This window comes from Pleurodeles waltl, chromosome 9, assembly GCF_031143425.1.
Source record: "Pleurodeles waltl isolate 20211129_DDA chromosome 9, aPleWal1.hap1.20221129, whole genome shotgun sequence".
Classification (NCBI taxonomy): domain Eukaryota; kingdom Metazoa; phylum Chordata; class Amphibia; order Caudata; family Salamandridae; genus Pleurodeles; species Pleurodeles waltl.
In genome coordinates, this window is record NC_090448.1 from 278,457,270 (window position 1) to 278,476,162 (window position 18,893).

Below are 18,893 nucleotides of genomic sequence, written 5' to 3' on the forward strand. Positions count from 1 at the left end.
ATCACCCTTACAGTTTGTAAAAAAGTGGCTGGATTTTACAGCTATCAACAACTGTCTCCTCTTTGCTTTAGCTTGCTATGTTGATATAGGGTATTAAGTTTTGTCCTTTGGATAAACCTAGGTTGCGATTTACGCCATAATTCAGTTTACCAGAACATCTGAAGAAACTGTAATTGAAAATCTGGGGCATGTCTTTAATATTCTGTAAAGTAAAGACCCAGGGAACACATCCCCGAAGCAGCATCAATGTTGAATCCCAAAAAAGCACAATCTATGGACCAATACCTAGCTTACTGCCTAATTTGGTGTAGTTCCGTTCAGCAGGTATTGCGATACTGCTTCTTAAAGATGTCTATGGAAAATGCATGGGATTTTACCTTTTGGGACCCTCATTTGTTCTAGGCCCCTGCTTGAAGGATCACCCCAAAACCTTCCATCCACAAACTAGGCATAAAGAGCATTTTCTTTTATGTTCTGTGGAGATTTGTCAAACCAAAGTTATCAGCAAAGCAAAAAGCACATTTCCTACAGAAACAATATAACTACCCAGTCGTGACCACCACTGAGTAATGTATAAACATATATGCGTGGGTGTGTATAGACACACGCACACACACATATATACATACACACACACACATGCACTCTCATGCTGTAGTGGTGAAAATAATCGTGGCCCAATAACTCGTACTATTTAGGGCAAGTGTACTAATAAACACATACTTGCTACAATGCTAAGGTCAAGTTGCAGTTTATTGCCACTGTACCATACAATTCAATTGAGAAAATCATGGTTTCCTGCCTCACATATTGCATTTTCCAATTACGTTACAATGGAAACAACTATCCTAGTAGATCAAGACATCTTCAATGTGATTTAACCTTACTGCAGAAAATTAATCCATTGTATCCTGATTATGGATTTAAACCGATATATAAGGAAAACCGCGTGGCATAGGCCATATTTGCAGGTGTGCAGAAATTAATATGCTATTTATCGCTATTGTTGAGGGTGCGGAGGGGCACCAAGACATAGTGGTAATACATAGCATATCTGCATATTGATGTGTATGTGTATACACACAGACACAGATTCTGTGTGCACTCATTGTCAAAATGTCATAGAATCTGTGGTTGTTTTGAATTGTTCTAGAAATGTCACAGGTTTCCATGTACCTTCTGCGGTGTTTGTGCTTTTCTTACGCATAGCTGGCAAACAACCTGAAATCTGTTTCCTGTGGGTGTGATACTCTCCTTACAAAAATAATGCAAAATGTTTAAATGATTGCATAGATTTACAGTACCACTCTGGTGTGCATAAATGCTAGCACACAGCACATCAAAACAATGAAAAAGTAATTCTTGTAAAAAAGACAAATGCAACTATTTTGTTGGTATGTCATTTGTGAGTTGGCTATAATTGCTGGTTTTCTTATTGCAATGTGAACAATTTATTTTCAGTTTCAATGGCAATATTACTCTACGTCTGTTTGGGAATTTCAATATTTGAACAACAGAAGGTACTAATTAAAGGATAATATTACCCCTGCCCTTGTTAAGACTTTACATACTACTTGATAGGGCTTCCTGTTTGCCTTCACCTTTTGATTAATTAGTATTTCAGACATGATTCAGTACCTTTCTGGTTTGTAATTATCACAAATTATCATGATTCCCACCAAATTTTAATAATTAATCTATTGCAAAAACACAAAGAAAGATGCATCACCTGCCATATCACACAAATCTAATGAATAAAGACCTTGCGGTGTTCTGATGCTTGTGGTGGAAACACTCTAAATCTATTAGAAAGATACCAATCAGTATCAAGCCCCCTGCATTTTTAATTATAGCAAAACCGCCACCTTTCATAGAGTCCCTAATTAGCATCTTTGGTGAGAGAACTCTGTGTTCATAATGGAAATACAGAGAGTCTAGAATCTGTCTTATCAATAATAGACACAATAATTGGTGACAATTTCATGAGATGAAATTTTGAATCTTGAATCAGTATTCTTTTAATTCTTTCTACAAAAGGGGTGTTTTTTCTAGCAATTTCGGAGCCCTGAACATATTAACTGCTGATAACATTTGGGTATAAATGTTTCTAATGCTTTCACCAGTAGTTAGATTGTAAATAAATGTAAGTGCAGGTGCCCAACTGCAGCATTGTAAAAAATGTTTAGTGCGGTGCCCAGTTGCAGCATTGTAAAAAATGTAAGTGCAGCCAGCGCTGCCGAATACATGGGCTGTGGCATACCAAGTCTACCAAGTCTTGACTCTCCTACATGCATCTTTCTTCCTCCACCCTACACTTCTTGCCTCTTTACTTTACTCCTGCACGATCTTTTTCACTCCTGCTTACTCCCTTTGTCCTTTTTTTCCTATCTTTCTTTTCCTCCCACATACTCCCATTTCTGCCATTTTCCCTCTTGCTCTATGACAAAGTCATATGATGAAAAATAAGTATTAGAACATTGGAATGCTGGGGGCTCCATTGAAAACAATGGAGTGCTGCGGGCTTTTACTGGCCGGTAAAAGCCCGCAGCGCCAACATTCCAATGTTCGCTTTGTTCACAGCAACAGCTGTGAACAAAGCCTCACGGAGCCCGAGGGGATTTTAATCCCCTCGGGCTCCGTGAACATTTTTTTTTTTAATAGAACATTCTGCCCTGAGTGGCAGAATGTTCTAATAGCCTTAGAACCCGCCGTAGCGGGCTCTACCGGCTATTAAAGTCCCTCTCCCTTGTTAAATGCCCCCGCCTTCGGCTCGGGCATTTAACGCGGGGAGCGGGCCTTTAATAGCCGGTAGAGCCCGCTACGGCGGGTTCTAAGGCTATATTAGAACATTGGAATGTTTGGATCTCCATTGCAGACAATGGAGTGCTCTGGGCTTTTACTGGCTGGTAAAAGCCCGGAGCCAACATTCCAATGTTCTCTTTGTTCACAGCAACAGCTTTAATGGCCGGTAGAGCCCGCTACGGCGGGTTCTAAGGCTATATTGGTCCCCCAAAAAGTGTTGTTTCCAACTATCTGCCATAAAGCATTGCTTTTCACCCACGGGTATTTGTAGGTCTACAACTATGGTAAAATGTAGATAGTAAGAAATGTCTATTATTTTATCTATAGTGATGTTATTTTTTTACTAAACAAAGGATGACAGGCTGAGCTAATCTTTGAGGTATTCACAAAAGCCTATGTTTACACAGACTCCACAACTCCTACCTTAACTAGTTGCGCTATCACACCTATTATCTGTTAGCAATCAAATAAAGGGTGAAGTGGCTTCAGGGCATGAGATGCCTTTTTGAGATTGAAAACATGATATTGTCTAAGCCCTATGGCGTGGTTTGAATATAGGCTGGTGTCTGTAGTGTAGAAAATGGGATCATGCTAAGCAAGCCTGCCTCCATGACATTAGTTCATTTGTTGACAAGTACCTTGGAAATTAAAATTAACAAGATAGTTCTGAAAGCCAACCATCTCAAAAGGAGAAAGCGGTAGTCAGATGAGTGGTAAGAAGGGAGCCACTTTTTTGGTGCCACTTATTAGCCTAATTGAATCTACAATGCAAGTCATCTTCAACAGGTTGCTAGATGAGTCTTATCACCGCTGATAACATAAATAGAATTTCCTCTAGACATCTAAACATTTTTATCAGTTAGTTGTTGTCCCCATGTTTGCCTGATGTTACCCTGGTTTTATTGCATTTGGATACTGAACTAATAGGAACATCTTAAATCTGTGACATGAAGTTTGGGTGGAGCTTTATGTTGACTGAAAAAATGGTTCCAAAACGTAGTTGTTTGGTTGGAAAATAATTACAGAGGCCCAGAGCTTTTATTAAGAGCTCATTGCCAGCACTGATGAAAGCCAGGGCTGGTGAACACCACTGCTGTCTATTCCACTCATGTCTTTTTCAACTTCCGTCCTGCACTTCGTGTCACTTTATCTCACTGTTGCAAGTTAATTTTCATCCCTGCTTTTGCTCTTTGTCACAGTTTTCCCATTTTTCCCTTACGTGTTTCTTCTCAATTCTCTGCATTTCTCTGTCTCTGGGTCAGAGTCTGCAACCACTAGCTAAGTAACGCTGAGGAGACAATTAATCTGAGCTGCTAAGAATTTAATTTTCCTCCGCTTAAACTGTCACTCGAAAGTGTCCTTGTCAGAGGAGAACTGATGTTACAAAATTTGATGCTGTTTTTCAAAAAGTTGTGTATTTGAGTGCTCACAAGTATTCTCAAGTCTTGCACCGCTGACAGTTCTTTTGAACCCCGTTTGAGATTGGCCTTAGCAGATATGAAATGACTGTGATTTCTACTAAAATCCTCCTGGGTTATGCCTAAAATCGTAAATAGTACGGTCAGAGCTCCTTATAGTGACTCTTTTTCAGCCTTAAAACGCGACCAAGTGTCAAATGAGTATAGATTTATGAATTAGGAATTACTGTGTTGTTAGAAATGGGGTCTCTTGTTGGTAGTGATTTGCACCCTGTCCAAGTAGAGACCCTCAGAGTAAGGGAGTCACACAGTTAAGATAACCCCTGCTCATCCCCTTGGTAGCTTGGCACAAACAGTCAGGCTTATCCCAGAGGCAATGTATAAAGTATTTGTACACACTCACAGTGCCGCAGTGAAAACACCACAAAGTTCCTCCAGCCAGGTTAGAAAATTGCTAATATTTATCTGAATAAAACAGGGCCAAAATGACAAAAATCCAACATACACAAGTAAAGATACAAATTTTAAATAATAAATCTTAGTGAAGTGGTTAGAAACACAATAGCTCCAAATGGGCTATCACAACGTCACGGACAGAGTCGTTCCCAGCAGTCCGACTCCACTCGCAAGGGAGTACGGGAAGGTCACTGAGTTGCAGGGACCCTCAGGTACAGTACCTTGGAAAATAATAATGGAGTCGGGGAGGTGAAGCATCACTGGAGCCGGTGCAGTGTTGGTTTCTTACTACTACTGGGAAGGTGAGACGTTGGTTCCTTACTACGAGGCAGGGAAGGTGAGGCATTGATTCCTTACGATTGAATGGGAGGTGATGCAGCATCAGTGGCGAGGCGTCGGTTGGTTACGATCTGGTGGGGTCGATAAATCCAGCAGGTCAAGACATGCGGCGTCGACTTAGCGGAGTCGCAATCACACCAGGTCCACAGGTGCTGCGGAGGAGTCGGGTGCCCCGGACTTCAGTGATGTGGCACTCAAAATTCACACTGTAGTGGGACTTCAGAGGTGCTGCAGCGGCATCGGGCCTGCGCCATCAGTTGCGGTCGTTGCACTCAGCTGGGACAACAGCTCCTGGTGTAGGCAGAGGCACAGAGTCAGACAGTGGTGCCGTTTCCGAAGTCACTCTAGAGTCGATGCACTTGGTTTCTACTTGGTTTTACCAGAACTCACTTCCAAGGAACCAGGAACTGGATTTGGCACCACTTGGCAAGTCAGGACTCTCAGCAATGAAGTCCAGGTGCTGTCAGATAAAGTCTTTGATGTCCCTGAGACTTCTAGCAGGAGGCACGCTCAGTTCAAGCCCTTGGAGAACCTGCAGGATGTAGAAAGCAATGTCTAGTCCTTTCACACCCAGAACAGAAGCAGCAAGCAGCAGGCCAGCACAGCAAAGCAACAGGCGGAGTGGCAGTCCCTCCTACGGTGTCTAGCTCTTCTTCCAGGCAGAATGTCCTCAGTGCAGAAGTGTTCTGAAGTTGTGGTCTCAGAAGCCAAGTACTTATACTCATTTCTGCCTTTGAAGTAGGCAAACTTCAAAGGAAATTATTTGTAGTGCGCAAGAACATGCCATTCCTGCTCTGGCCCCAGACACACCCCAAGGGATTGGAGACTGCTTTGTGTAAGGACAGGCACAGCCTTCTTCAGGTGCAAGCGTCAGCCCCTCCTACCACTCTAGCACAGGAAGACCCATCAGGATATGAAGGGCACATCTCAGCTCCCTTTGTGTGACTGTCTAGTGTGAATTCACAAACAGCCCAACTATCATCCTGACCCAGTTGTGTATCCCACAACCAGACAGAGGCACAGGATGGTTAAGCAAGAAAATGCCTTCTTTCTAAAAGTGGCATTTTTAAATTGTGAGTTCAGAGGCCCCAAACTTCACATCTCTATCTACTCCCAAAGGGAAATTACACTTGAAGGCTATTTCAAGGCAATCCCCATGTTAAACTATAGGAGAGCTAGGTCTTGCAGTACTGAAAACCGAATGTAGCTGTATTTCACTATCAGGACAGTACATGTCCTGCCTTTTAAATACACTGCCCCCTGCCCATAGGGCTGCCTTGGTCACTTGGCGTGGGTTACTTACATGTTGTAAAAGGGAAGGTTTGGGCCTGGCAAATGGGTGTACTTGCTAGGTCGAACTGGCAGTTAAAACTGCACACACAGACACTGCCGTGGCAGGTCTGAAACATGTTTACGGGCTACTCATGTGGGTGGCACAATCAGTGCAGCAGGCCCACTAGTAGCATTCGATTTACAGGCCCTGGGCACAAATAGTGCACTTTACTAGGGACTTACTGGTAAATCAAATATGCCAATCATGGGTAAACCAATTACCAATACAATTTAGACAAAAAGCGCTTACACTTTAGGACTGGTCAGCAATGGTAAAGTGCCCAGAGCCCTAAAGCCAGCAAAAACAAAATCCAGCACTGGATCGATAAACAGGAGGTCAGAAGCCAAAAAGACAGGGAACCACACCGAGAGCTGACATGTCTAACACGCGTGTTGATAGCGTGCACCTTATAAATGCTAAGATTGACTTTCTGTGATGAAGGATATCTCATGATTTGGGCATTCTGTTACATTTCTGTGGCCCCTGGCTGCACATTAAGAACAAAATCAACACATGCTTTTATGTGTTAATTTAATTCCGCCTAATTATGAGATGTTTGCATGTTTCCCCACCCAGTTTTACCGTATCTGGAAGAACCAAACACTAATTTTACCGACAGTAATACTGGCCAGAAAAATCTAATGAGGCATCCAAGCCTCGTTCTGCTTTTCTTTATATAACAGGGAAAGCATATAATGCCTGCCCTCTGCCCACCCGTTAGGCAAAAACTCCCCCTTTCTTCCTCACCCCATCCACACACCCGCACATACGTTTACCTCCTGCCCAAAGCAGGTAGTAAATGTGTGCATTAAAACCACTTGGAATTGAGGATTCCATTTGATTTTATGACTGGAAAAATCAGTCCCACACTGTGGTTCCGCAGTCTATGGGGTCTTACTCATAATTGCACGGTACGGGGCAGTACTACAGGGCAGTAGCAATATAATTGCATTTTATTATACCTTGACCGCAGTGCTGTGTAATTTATAATCGAGGCCTAGGTACTGGGATATCCATATTTAAGATGCAACGTTTAGAAGGTTTCTTGGTTAATGATAAAGAAAGGTTGTTCAGAATGGGAGCAAATCCAGCACTGGCATTACATCTATTCACTCAAAGTCACCATCAGTATCTTAGCTGTGTTTAGGTGTTTAGAAATAATGTTCTGTAGATTTGAAGAGAGTTCAACTTGCTTCGAGGCACTGCAGTGACAAATGAAAATTATGCAATGTCCTCTATGTAGCGGGAATCTAAAATATAGAGTGACTTTTCCAGTTCTATGTGTCCGACTTAAAAAGCAACTCAAATCCAGAATACAAAGAATTAATTCATAAGTACAACTTGTGGTATTTTGTAAAACCCCATGAATGCTGTGCGATGCTCCACAAGACCGTGACTCGACATCAGGAAACATACAAACATATGCTGACGTTGTGAACGAATTTCCTGGATGTTTCACTTTAGGAGTTAATACTGCTTACGTAGACTTTTTTGATTGTGTGGACTAATGTACACTGGGTTTAACTATGCACTGCCAAATTTTTTTAGACTAACTTTATTTTCCTTCATCGACATTGGATCATACTGCGAAATAATCAAATTTGCGTTTACCCCCTAAATAAGGGGTTCCCGGGCAGTGCCAAAATGGTTGGGTGCTTCTCATGAGAATTAAAGCAATTTAACTGCAGTTGTTGAAGGTCAGTCAATTCTGCACCTTTTTTGTTTCTTTGTAGTTTCTTGATTATCAAATATGGCATAAACGCTCAATGTTAACAGAATATAGGTGGTTATAGGAAACACCCATCCTTTTGTATAGGAAGCAGTGAATGTGACTGGGTTTGAAGAAGGTTCCAGTTTAGAAAAAAAAGTGTGGTTCAGGAATTGCCGACTTGCTGAATTTTGCCTCTACCCCAAGGAGTCCTGAGCTGTGTTGGTTGTTGACTTTATTTACAATGCCATTCCCCAACAGACTGTAAACTACTCGGCCAGATCTTTGAACTTGGTAGTTAATATTGGCTCTTTTATCATCTTGTAGTGAAGTAAGTGAAGTCCTCGGCTTTGTCTCACCTTCCCCGGTTGTTTTTGCAGTTATGGCGAAATTACATGTGACTTTTATTTCGCTTTCTTTTTAGTTATTTAGTTATTTTAACCTATATAATTAAATACTCTTGTTTTACCGCCATGTTTTTTTCCTGTCTCTTATTCTTTTTGGCCTCTTTCATTTTTCGTATTGAATTGTACCATCTAATTAAATTTGTACAGCACTTAGATATAAGTGCTTTAGAATTCTACCAAAATAAATAAAATAAATACATTAACCGTGGGACTACAAGTAAAGAGAGATAAATCAGACACGTGAGCAGTCCAAAACAAAAATTGAATTTGTCTGCTGTTACTCTTCCTGACCTCTAGATGGCAGTACATGTTCAGCAGCTAGTTCTTTTTTTTCACACCTATAATGCACTGTTTTATGTAGAACGCTTTATAAGTATGCAATATATCTGAATCATGGAGAGACAAATGGAGTTACAGTTTTCCATGCATATCATTTTCATTAGATGTTTATTTGGCATATCTTGTTAATTAGCTTCGAATAAGTTGAGGTCACTATCGAATAATATTAAATAACTTGGTTTTATGAAGCACTTGCTGCCTCTGCTTTGTGAAGCATAAAAGATATTAGTAATACTAAACTTAGTGGTACTCATTTTATCAACCTTGAAAGGATGAATGACTGGGTTGTCCCTCAGTGATTCTAATCTGTGATCTGCAGTTCATGAACAGTTTTCTCATCAGCGAGTACTAAGCCGCTCCGAATATTAAAAACTGTATGGCGTCTTTTCCCTGAAGATGATCCTAGCTTGCTCTAATATTGAACGCCTAAATCAGGTGTCAAAGTAAGAGAAGGAATTTGTGTTTCTACCTTCACTATAAAACCCTAGGAGACATGGCAAAAAAAAGCATTCAATAAGAAGCAGGACATATGCCTTACACATCTACTGTTAAAAAAATACCATTGCATGCTTCTAAAGAGAATAGAACAGGAGATGAACGGGAGGGGGCATTTCTTGTGGCAGAATAATAGGGATCATGTTTTATACTAAGCTGGCTGCCTGAAAATGCTGGCTCGGTTTGAAGGTGTCATGTATTTAGAAGTTTGAATGGGCCATGTAGTCCCTACTGGAGTGCCATGAAGCCGTGGCTGTCAGCTAATTTACCGACCCCACGTGAACTGCTAGGTTAATACTCAGCCCCAACCTGAAAATGACTAATGCAGAGCTAATATGGCCTTACTTAATTGGGATATTAGCTTCCGGAGACATAATTTATTAATCACTTGCTTAGAAATATTGCTTTGTTCATAGCAGGCCTAAATCTTTTTTAGCAAAAACTCCACAACCGCCATTTAACTGTAATTTCAGCAAACCATCACTAACAAGTCTGTCTAGTTAAGTCAATCTGGTGAAAAGCAAGTCTTCTCTGGCAAATTGGTGTAAATGGAATTGAACAGTGCAGTCTCAAATGGAACGCCGTTAATTCGAGAAAATGTAAGAAATGTTGGTATGCACTGGAAGATGACAAGCCACCCTCCTCCCCACATTCTTCACTGGAGGGGACGTGTACACAACTAAAGGCTCAAGAAACATCTCCTTGAACCTTAACCCTCTCAGCCTGGTCATCTGAGCATGAGCCACCCAGCTAAGCAAGGCAGCGATGATTGATCACTGGTTCTGGGGGGTTGTGACAGAGTCAATACCACTTTTGATGGCTTTCATTGACACCATCCAAGTTCAGGGGAAAACCAAGCTGAAAAATCAGTTTGTCGTCTTTGAAGACATTCACTGTATGGGCCATGTCTTTGTTCAAGAAAGTGAAAAACACTGTTTACCAAGGAAAAAGTGAGCAAATATAGAGTTTCTCCACTGTATATAGGTTTAGCAATAATAACTTGCTATCCTAACAGGGAAGGTTCAGAGAAATGTACATCGTGGGTGCAAGGGGTAACCTAGGAAGGTGGGACACATCCAGATCCTGTTCAATGTTTGGTGAGAGACTGAGGTTCCTAGTGGTGGAGCGGATAAATCACTACTAAAACCTAATGAGCTGCTTCTTTGAAAAGTGGCTCTTTAGATTTTCTCTTTATTGCACCAGTGATAGAAAAGATTGTTGTGAAGGGGATGCTGCTCCAAACCCTTGATACACAGTGGGAGAGAACTGGACCTGTTATGTTCACGCCACTTGATTTCAGGCCTGGCGAAGATTGATTGAGCCTGAAGACACCATCAATCTACCTCTTGGATTTTTAAATGGCCTGTGCCTATTTCCAGTCAGTTAAACATCCCAAAAGTGTCATTCTCAACAGCATGTCGCAGTAGCACACCCAGAATGGTTTCCCCGATCTTGTCTCCCCAGTTATGTACACATTTCCTTAATATGTTCTTCTCGATTCATTTTCCAAGATTGGCTTGATAAGATCCATTTATTTATTTTAATGTATACACAAACACTCTTTACAAAATTCACAATAAAACAAATGTTTCCATTATGTTTTTCAAAGAACATTCTTCATCAGCAATATTAAAACATGTTTTTAAAACGTAGGCTGTTAAGCCGACCCTTGAACGTTCTATACGTTCTGTCTGGTAAAGAAATGTGCATATGTAGAAGAGCATTAATATATTGAATAGCACTAAAAATGGGAGCAAAAACAATTCTATCCACTTTAAGCATAGGGCTACCCTCCAACTAAGAATGAAATGGTACTTTTCGAATAACTATCTCAAGGTTCACATAATTTGAGATCCAGTTAAACATTATAATGATCATGAACAGGTTCGGTAGTCATCTGCATATTATAGTACATTTTTCCAAGTATACTGTGTAAAATCAGCCCTTTGGAGGTAATTCGCAAGAGGTTTTAGTTAAATAATCCAGAATGTCAAATCTGTCCAAGTACCTAAAATGAGGATGTCTGTGAAGTGCATGCATATTTTGACCGTAATAATATATAGGTCCATCGGAAACATTGGATAAACTATATTTCTGGTAGTTAGTTGCGTACATCACAAATGGATTAGGGTCTATAGGAGCCAATAGGAGCCAAGAACGTCCAGCAGAAAAAAATGGCCAATATAAAACTTTTCAGGTGCATAAAAATTATATTGTGTGGCAGGAGTTATAGTACACATGCATCATTCTTCTTGTTCCAGTGAATATGCCATCAGAATTACCGCGTCAAAAATAAAATATAATCAGAATTTCTATTATATGGAATTAGGGCTCCAGATATGTGTTTATATACTTATAGAGAATACATAACAAAAAATTGTGTAATATGATGCAATATTACCATTGACGAGTTCTAATTAAATGGAGATGGTGAAGGCCAGTAGGATTTATGTGATTCTAAGGCTGAAGCGTTTTCTGCATAATCATGGATTTTCCACATTTGCCTTTTAATTTGCAGATTTCATCAAAAATATAGCTTCTAGTTCAAAATGACTAAGAACAACACTGCTAGAGAATGAGTTGCATAATTTGCATTTTGCCCCATTGTTTAGATAACCCTTTGCCTAACAAACACCCTTGCCCATAGTAAAGCCTAGGAGTCTGGTTTGGGGGCTGTCATGGGAAAGGTGAAACCAATATTTCACAGATAACCTTGAAGTGTTTTCCATATTTCACAGTTCCCTGTGAAATATAGATGTTTATACCACTGCATTTGGTGCTATAAAAACACCCAGACATGTAATTGGCCGGCTACTCGTATTATTGGTAATGGGGAACCAAATTATATAGCAAGGTTGTCTACGTTATGTGGAAAAATATAAAAATTATTCTCAACATCTGCTGGCAGTGTTATTTTTTTGAGCAAGTGATGTGGCAAATGTCGTGAATCCATAATTATGGGGTAACACTACAGCATCAGAATCACCACTGTCATTATTTTATCAAAAATATATTCATTAAAGTTAAACTAAATATTAACATTTTAATTCTAGCCTGTGCCCATTGTTAGCTGCACTGGAAGAAACTGTTTGTAGCATGTGTTATGCCGTCCTATAGTGCCATCTTGTTTGTGCACTGTTCTCTCTTTTTCTCAAATATATAAATATATATATATATCTTTGTTCTTTAGTGAGATCATCTGTTTGAGTCACTTCTTTCTTGGATATTACATTTTCTTGTGGCTCATTGTATCCTTTGGGATCCAGATTTTTGCCCTGGCTGGCTATTGTTTTCTTGTGATCCTGCATCTTCCATTATATATATATATATATAAATACACATATATGTATATACAACCTACTGGCCTATATTTTTGACACCACTTAACGAATCTTCACAAAAGTTCCCCCAAAAAAGAGCACCCTAGAATCTTGTTGTGCATCGAAATTTTCAGGGTGATCCAGGGGCTGAGAAGGGGGGGAGGGGGGGGGGGGCAAAAAACCTGCATTTCCCACAAACTCTTTAGACATGCCTGCAGCCCGAACCGCTGGATCACATTACACCAAATTTGGCAGAAAGGGACCCCTTGGTACACAGATGAGCCTTTTTCTTATTTGGTGTAAATCTGTTCAGTAGTTTATGAGAAATTAAAGGAAATCCAAATTTGGATATCTGGGGTTGTGACAGCTTCGCAAGTACTGACGATCTTGTGCAGAGATCTGATTGGCTGCTAACACATCAAGAATTGGCAGCCTTTTTGAGACTGATCTTTAGCGGAATCTCAAAAATAAATGTAAAAAAGAAAGAAAAGGGGTAAGGGTGCCCTTACTCTACCCCATGGGCCCTGGTGCAGGGGGTCCCCCAGGGCCCCCCAGGGCTAAAAAGATTTATTTTTAAATAAGTGGCGAAAATTGTATCTGTGAATTTTTGCCACATTTTTATTTTAAAGCAATTGTGGTCTTCCACGCTTGCTTTTCATTTTGTCCTCAGGTGGACCAGATCCCAGGGGCATACATTTTAAGGTGGGGGATGCACAGGGCCCACCTCCTAGGGCTTACTGAAGCCCTGGGGACCACCTTCTTCCCTGGGCAAAGATGTAAAACAGTATAATGTGGGGTCCTATGAACACCCCTGGGCCATGGGGACTGCCACCTTCTTTGGACTATGAAGATAAAGAGTGTGCCGGAGGGTCACAGAGCCCTCCCACTTCCTGGGGACCACCACCTCCCTGGGGCAAAGTTGTGAAGAAATGTGAGAGGGACCTCTGGACCCCCATGACCCTGGGGTCTGCCACCTCCCCAGGGATGTAAACATAAAGTGTGCAGGGGACCCTGCGGCTCTCCCGCAGCCCCGAAAACCACCACCTCCACAGGGCAACAAACATAAAGGAATAAATAGTCCTTTAATGGGGGGCCCTGTGGACCCCCTCCAGGCCCTAGAGCCCACCACCTCCCCAATGCAACAACTCTTTTAACCGTGATGGGGCAGCGCACCCTCTCCACCCTCAGCCCCTGGGACCACCACCTCCCCAGGGCAATAAACATAATGTTTTGGGGGCTTGAGTGCCCCCATAGCCCTGGAGACCTCCAACTCCCCTGGGCTGAATTAAGTTAATGTAGGGAGTCCTTTGCGGGCCCTTGGGGCCTCCACCTCCTTGGGGATGAATTAAACGATGGAGGGGGGCTGCGCGGCCCCCTTGTTCAGCCATCAATGGCTCTGGGAACAGCCACCCCTCAGGGCCGGCTCCTGTTACTTCCCTGAGTGCCCACCCTCGGGTGGTAGCTGCTTCCTTTTGCTTGGTGGGAGCTAACAGATCCCACCAAGCAAAAGAAGACATAACTCTGATTTCTGCAAGCCTGATCTGTCAAACAGTAGATATGGGTGCAGGGAAACAGATGAAAACATTTCTCTCACAAGCAGGGAGCTGCTATTTCAAGCAGCTCCCTGCTTGCTTGTGCAGTGCTGGCTCCTGCAGGAGTCGGGACGAGGCTTGGACCAGGGGGTCTTGAGGCTCCCCATGCGGTCCCCCAAAATGTTTTAAAATAAAAATAAATACATTTCCTGGTGGAACTGCAGATTTGCAGTTCCACCTTGACAAATAATTTAATGAAGATGCTTAAGGATCAGTCACATTGATAAAGTTACAAACACACAAGGTCAATAGAGACATTTCCTCGCTGTCTTTTATGCAGCTGTAATGTAGGAGATGAATCTTACATTTACCCAAGGAGGTAACACTCATTAAATATCCTGTAGTAAGTATTTCAGTTGGGTAGACATTTTGCAGAAAACAGTGGCCTCTTCTTGGATAAATATGCATGGCACGATTCATTCTGGCACGATGTTCATTTTACAGAAATTAAAACTCAGCAGCAAGCACTTACACATACAAACAAGGCAGATACATGTTGAAGCTCCAGTTCTTTAAAGTACTAATCGGCATAACTTTGTGAGCATGGCCAAAGCAAAGCAAGTGTGTTTTCTCTGCAGTTCCACAGTGAAAAGTTATCTGTAATCCTTGATTGAGGTGTTTGCATCCTTGCATTTTTCAAGTGCAATATCTCATGTAGCGACTGTGATGAATGGGTTCTTTCTTGTCAACAGCTGCTGAGACCCAACCCAGCCATGCATGGCACCGGGTTGAGTGGTTATAGGGGTTGGCTGCAGGCCATACATGGCAGTGGTTGAATTAACATATAGTAATTACATTTACTTTATGTAAAAAAAAAAGTTAAAATTCACTGGAAAAAACAAAGGTTGCAAGGACGTTATAGTTAGGAAATAAAATTTTAAAAAATATTGAAATTCATTTAATAAATCAAAAATTACAGGGACGTTATAGTTAGGCTCACATTTTAAATGTACAAAACCATAGAAATAAACCTGTTATAGTTATAGTTATCTCAGGTAACTATAACTAGTGCCCTGAAGTAACTATAACTTGCTCCCTCTCCATGCACTGCTAATTACCACACAAATTACAGAGCTCATGATATCTTTGATAACATCATTAATAATATCAGTGTAATATTTGAAGTAAAAATGTTCACACAAAAAAAATGTGCGTGGCGGGGGCTACGTTAAAGTTACTTTAGGGCAGCCAACTCCTTTGCATGCACCCAACCTCACGCTCGGAACGCATGTGAATGGGTTGTTTGGTTTTTTTAAAGTCTGCTTTGGATCTGTGGATCAATCATTGATTTACGCTAGGGGACACACTGCGACATTGTTTCCCCATGAAGGATCCCTGAGGGAGATCTCCATGTGTCCTATGGGGTCAGCATACCTGTATCCTGACCCCTTATGTGTTTTTCTCCTTTTTTTGCCTTCCCTGGCCCAAGCGAGAAAGAAAAGGACATCCACAACTTTTTGGTCAGGTTGTGGACAGCCTATCAGAGCCTTTCTTTTCCTTGAGATCTGTGGATCGCCTGCGAGTGGATCCATTGAAGATCTGTGTCCCTAGATATACAAATTTATTTTTCCTTTAATGTCTCCTAACTACTGAACAAATATACAATAAATCACAAAAATGGTTCTTTCTGGACCAAAAGCTAGCTTTCTGCCAAATTTGGTGTGATTCCGTTGAGTAGTTTGGGCTGCAGTCATGTTGAAAATCCCTAGGGGAAATTGCATGGGGAAACGTGTTTTGGGACACCCCCCCCCCCACTCCTACCCTTTTTCTCAGCCCCCACTTCACGGATTACCCTGAAACTTTCCAGACAGCAACTAAAGTGACCAGGCTACTATGAACATTGTGTGAAGATTTATCAAACAACACCAAACTTATTGGCAAAACAAAAACGCTTCGTCTCTGGGAATTAGGTCCTAATTATAACTACCCCTCTCCAGTAGGTAGTATATATATATATATATATACATATATATATATATATATACTGAAAAAACTGACGTTTGTGTGATATTATGATTATAGTTAGTAATTTTAATAACTTACTTTACATTAAAAAAAACTTTAAAATTCGCTGTAAAAAACAAAGGTTAAAAAGAGAAATCCACTGCAATTCACTGGTTATAATTATCTCAGGTAACTATAACTCGTACCCTAAAATACCTAGCACTTCTATCATGTGCTATTTAGTAAGCCAGGGTGTTGGCAATTATATCAAGGAGTTATTCAAAATTCCAGGACCTGACCTGTGACATCAAGCTGTCAGTCAATATGCTATATGTTTCTACAGCACATCACTAACTGTGACATAGACATGACCATCACATTGATCTAGTCAGGACCTCCAACTGGCAGATTTGCAGGTCTGACTGAACTAATAGCAGTTTAGGCGCTCTAACCATGTTGGGTTCTAGGCAAGATGAGATCATTGAATGTTGATGTGATGGTTTTGATGTAATTAAGGTGCATCTGGCTAGGTGCCTCTCAATTTGAAGGGGGAGCTCCTTGTGCTGTGGTACTGCTCACTATGCCCGAGTGGCTCTCAATATGCCAGGGTGCCTCTCAAAGTGCTGGTGTGCTCTCAGAGAAACAGAGGTGTCTCTCCATGTCTGCAAGTGATGCACCCTATGAAAAGTGCCTCTCCGCATGCCAGGATATGTTTAATAAAGATGTTATGATTAGAACCACACTATGCAAATAGTGGATGACACAATATGGCAGAGTGGTTCGTTGTGTCAGAGCATCTCTCGGTTAGCCACAGTGCTGGTTAAAATGTCAGAGTAATGCTCAGTATGCCAGTGTGGTTCAGTATGTCTCAGTGACTCCAAATGCAATGAAGCTGGTAAATTACCAGATTAAAGCTCAATATACCAAGGTGGTTGATTGTACCTTGCTTCCACTCACTATGATATAGTGCTGATTAAAATGACTAAATATGCCAAGATGACTCAATGAAACACAGTTTTGGCTCACATGACATTCTAGTGCTTCATATATGAAGAAGGTGTTCTGTATACCAGGATTCCCCTTAATATTATAGGACGCAGTCTAAAACGTCATAGAGTGGTTTGTTTGCCAGGATATTGCTAAATATGCAAGGTGAGGCCAGTATTTTAAAGGTTCTGATTACTGTGACAAGTGGTCTCTCAGTATACCAGAATGATGCTTCATTGGCCATAGTATTTCAAAATATGTCATGGTACCTTTCGTTGTAGGGGTGTGCTAAAAATATACCTTACGCCTGTCAGTGTGCCAGAACGCTTATCGGTGTGCCATGGATTATTGAATCATAGCAAATCATTACCTGATATACTATTGTGTCAGTCAGTATAACAGTGCCCATTGTGTCAGGGTGTCTCTGTTGGTTGTTGTGCTGCCCAGTATTCACATGTTCCCTACAACACGTCAGAGTGCTGCCAATGTGGCATAATACTGTTCAATGTTACAGGGTGTACCTTCTGCTAGCCCCTTCATGTTTGTGGCTTGACTCTCAAAGCTGTCATCTCCTGGTGGAGCTGGAAGGGCAGTTGCGGAGGCACAGAGGTCTGGGAAGCATCATGATTTACTTCTGCTTTCGTTAGGAGAGCCATGGGGAGTGCAACCAGTTGCACACCTTTCGCCCACACTCCCCTTTCTGAGGTGGAGCTGTAAGAGCAGCAGTTCCCATGCATTCTCCTCCCTCCAACTTTCAGAGCTGCCAAAAGAAGCTCCCTGGGAGAGAATTGGACGGGACCATGTATAAGAACTGTCTTCCGACTGCTTGTGCCTCCTGTCAGCTACATCGGTGGCAATACATTTACATTGTGTCAGAAGGTTGCAAGCGGTCATCCACTTAGTACACTTCCTACAATTCTGTAAAACTAATCACTACAAAACATGATCAAGATAACTGCGACCTCAAGCTAGCTTTTCTTAATGTCCCCTTTCACCTTTTCCTGGACCATATTAGTTTTATACATTCCACGATCAAAAACCAGGTCTGCATTTTTGTGAGCCATTCTGTAATGCAAGAGCTCGGATGTCCCCTGTGGTCATCTTCTTCTCAGTTGCTTTACACTGGTGCTGTGCTGAGTGTGTGCTACTGCTTCCTAATCTTCATAAGAAAATGTGTGTGCAACACTGTGGTGTTTTATTGTGACAACACTCTCTGAAAAGTCAAGTTTTAGAAGTCCTAAAATCCAGGCTGGATATGGATAATCAGAAGAGACTGTCCCAAAAGGATGTTTTTGGATCAGGAAATTAGAAACTTTGCATCCATCTGGGATGAATGACAAACTAGAATATGCTTGTTTTTTATAAATTAGAATATGGATTTTTATGATTCTTTCCTTGGTTATCGTGATTCTTTTCAAACTTTGTGTATTGATAGTTTATATTTATATTATTCCCCATTTCAGGTTTTCATTCACCATCATGTGCACAGACAAGATTGGTACTTAGTGTGAAAAGCTTGTTTTGGTGATTTATGCCACACAGGACCAATGGGTGGACCTGTTTTTTACTATATACTTGTGTGCACCATTAAATGTGGTCTGCGGCACTAGCTCGTCGAAGTTTACTGCCATTGGTTGAATACAGGAAATGAGGAAGTTTGAATGGAGCGGGTCGGGCACAGTGGTAATGGTGAACGTGGTTGGCATTCAGGTAATTGAAGCAGTTGTGTTTTGCAGTATGGGTAAGAGGGGCA

At 41.3% G+C, this 18,893-nt stretch overlaps 1 protein-coding gene across 14 annotated transcripts in view; it reads left to right on the forward strand.

Moving 5' to 3' along the window:
- FOXP1 (forkhead box P1) overlaps positions 1-18,893 on the forward strand; it is a 767,794-nt gene that overhangs the window by 607,473 nt on the left and 141,428 nt on the right. The gene's annotated exons all lie outside the window — the stretch shown is intronic.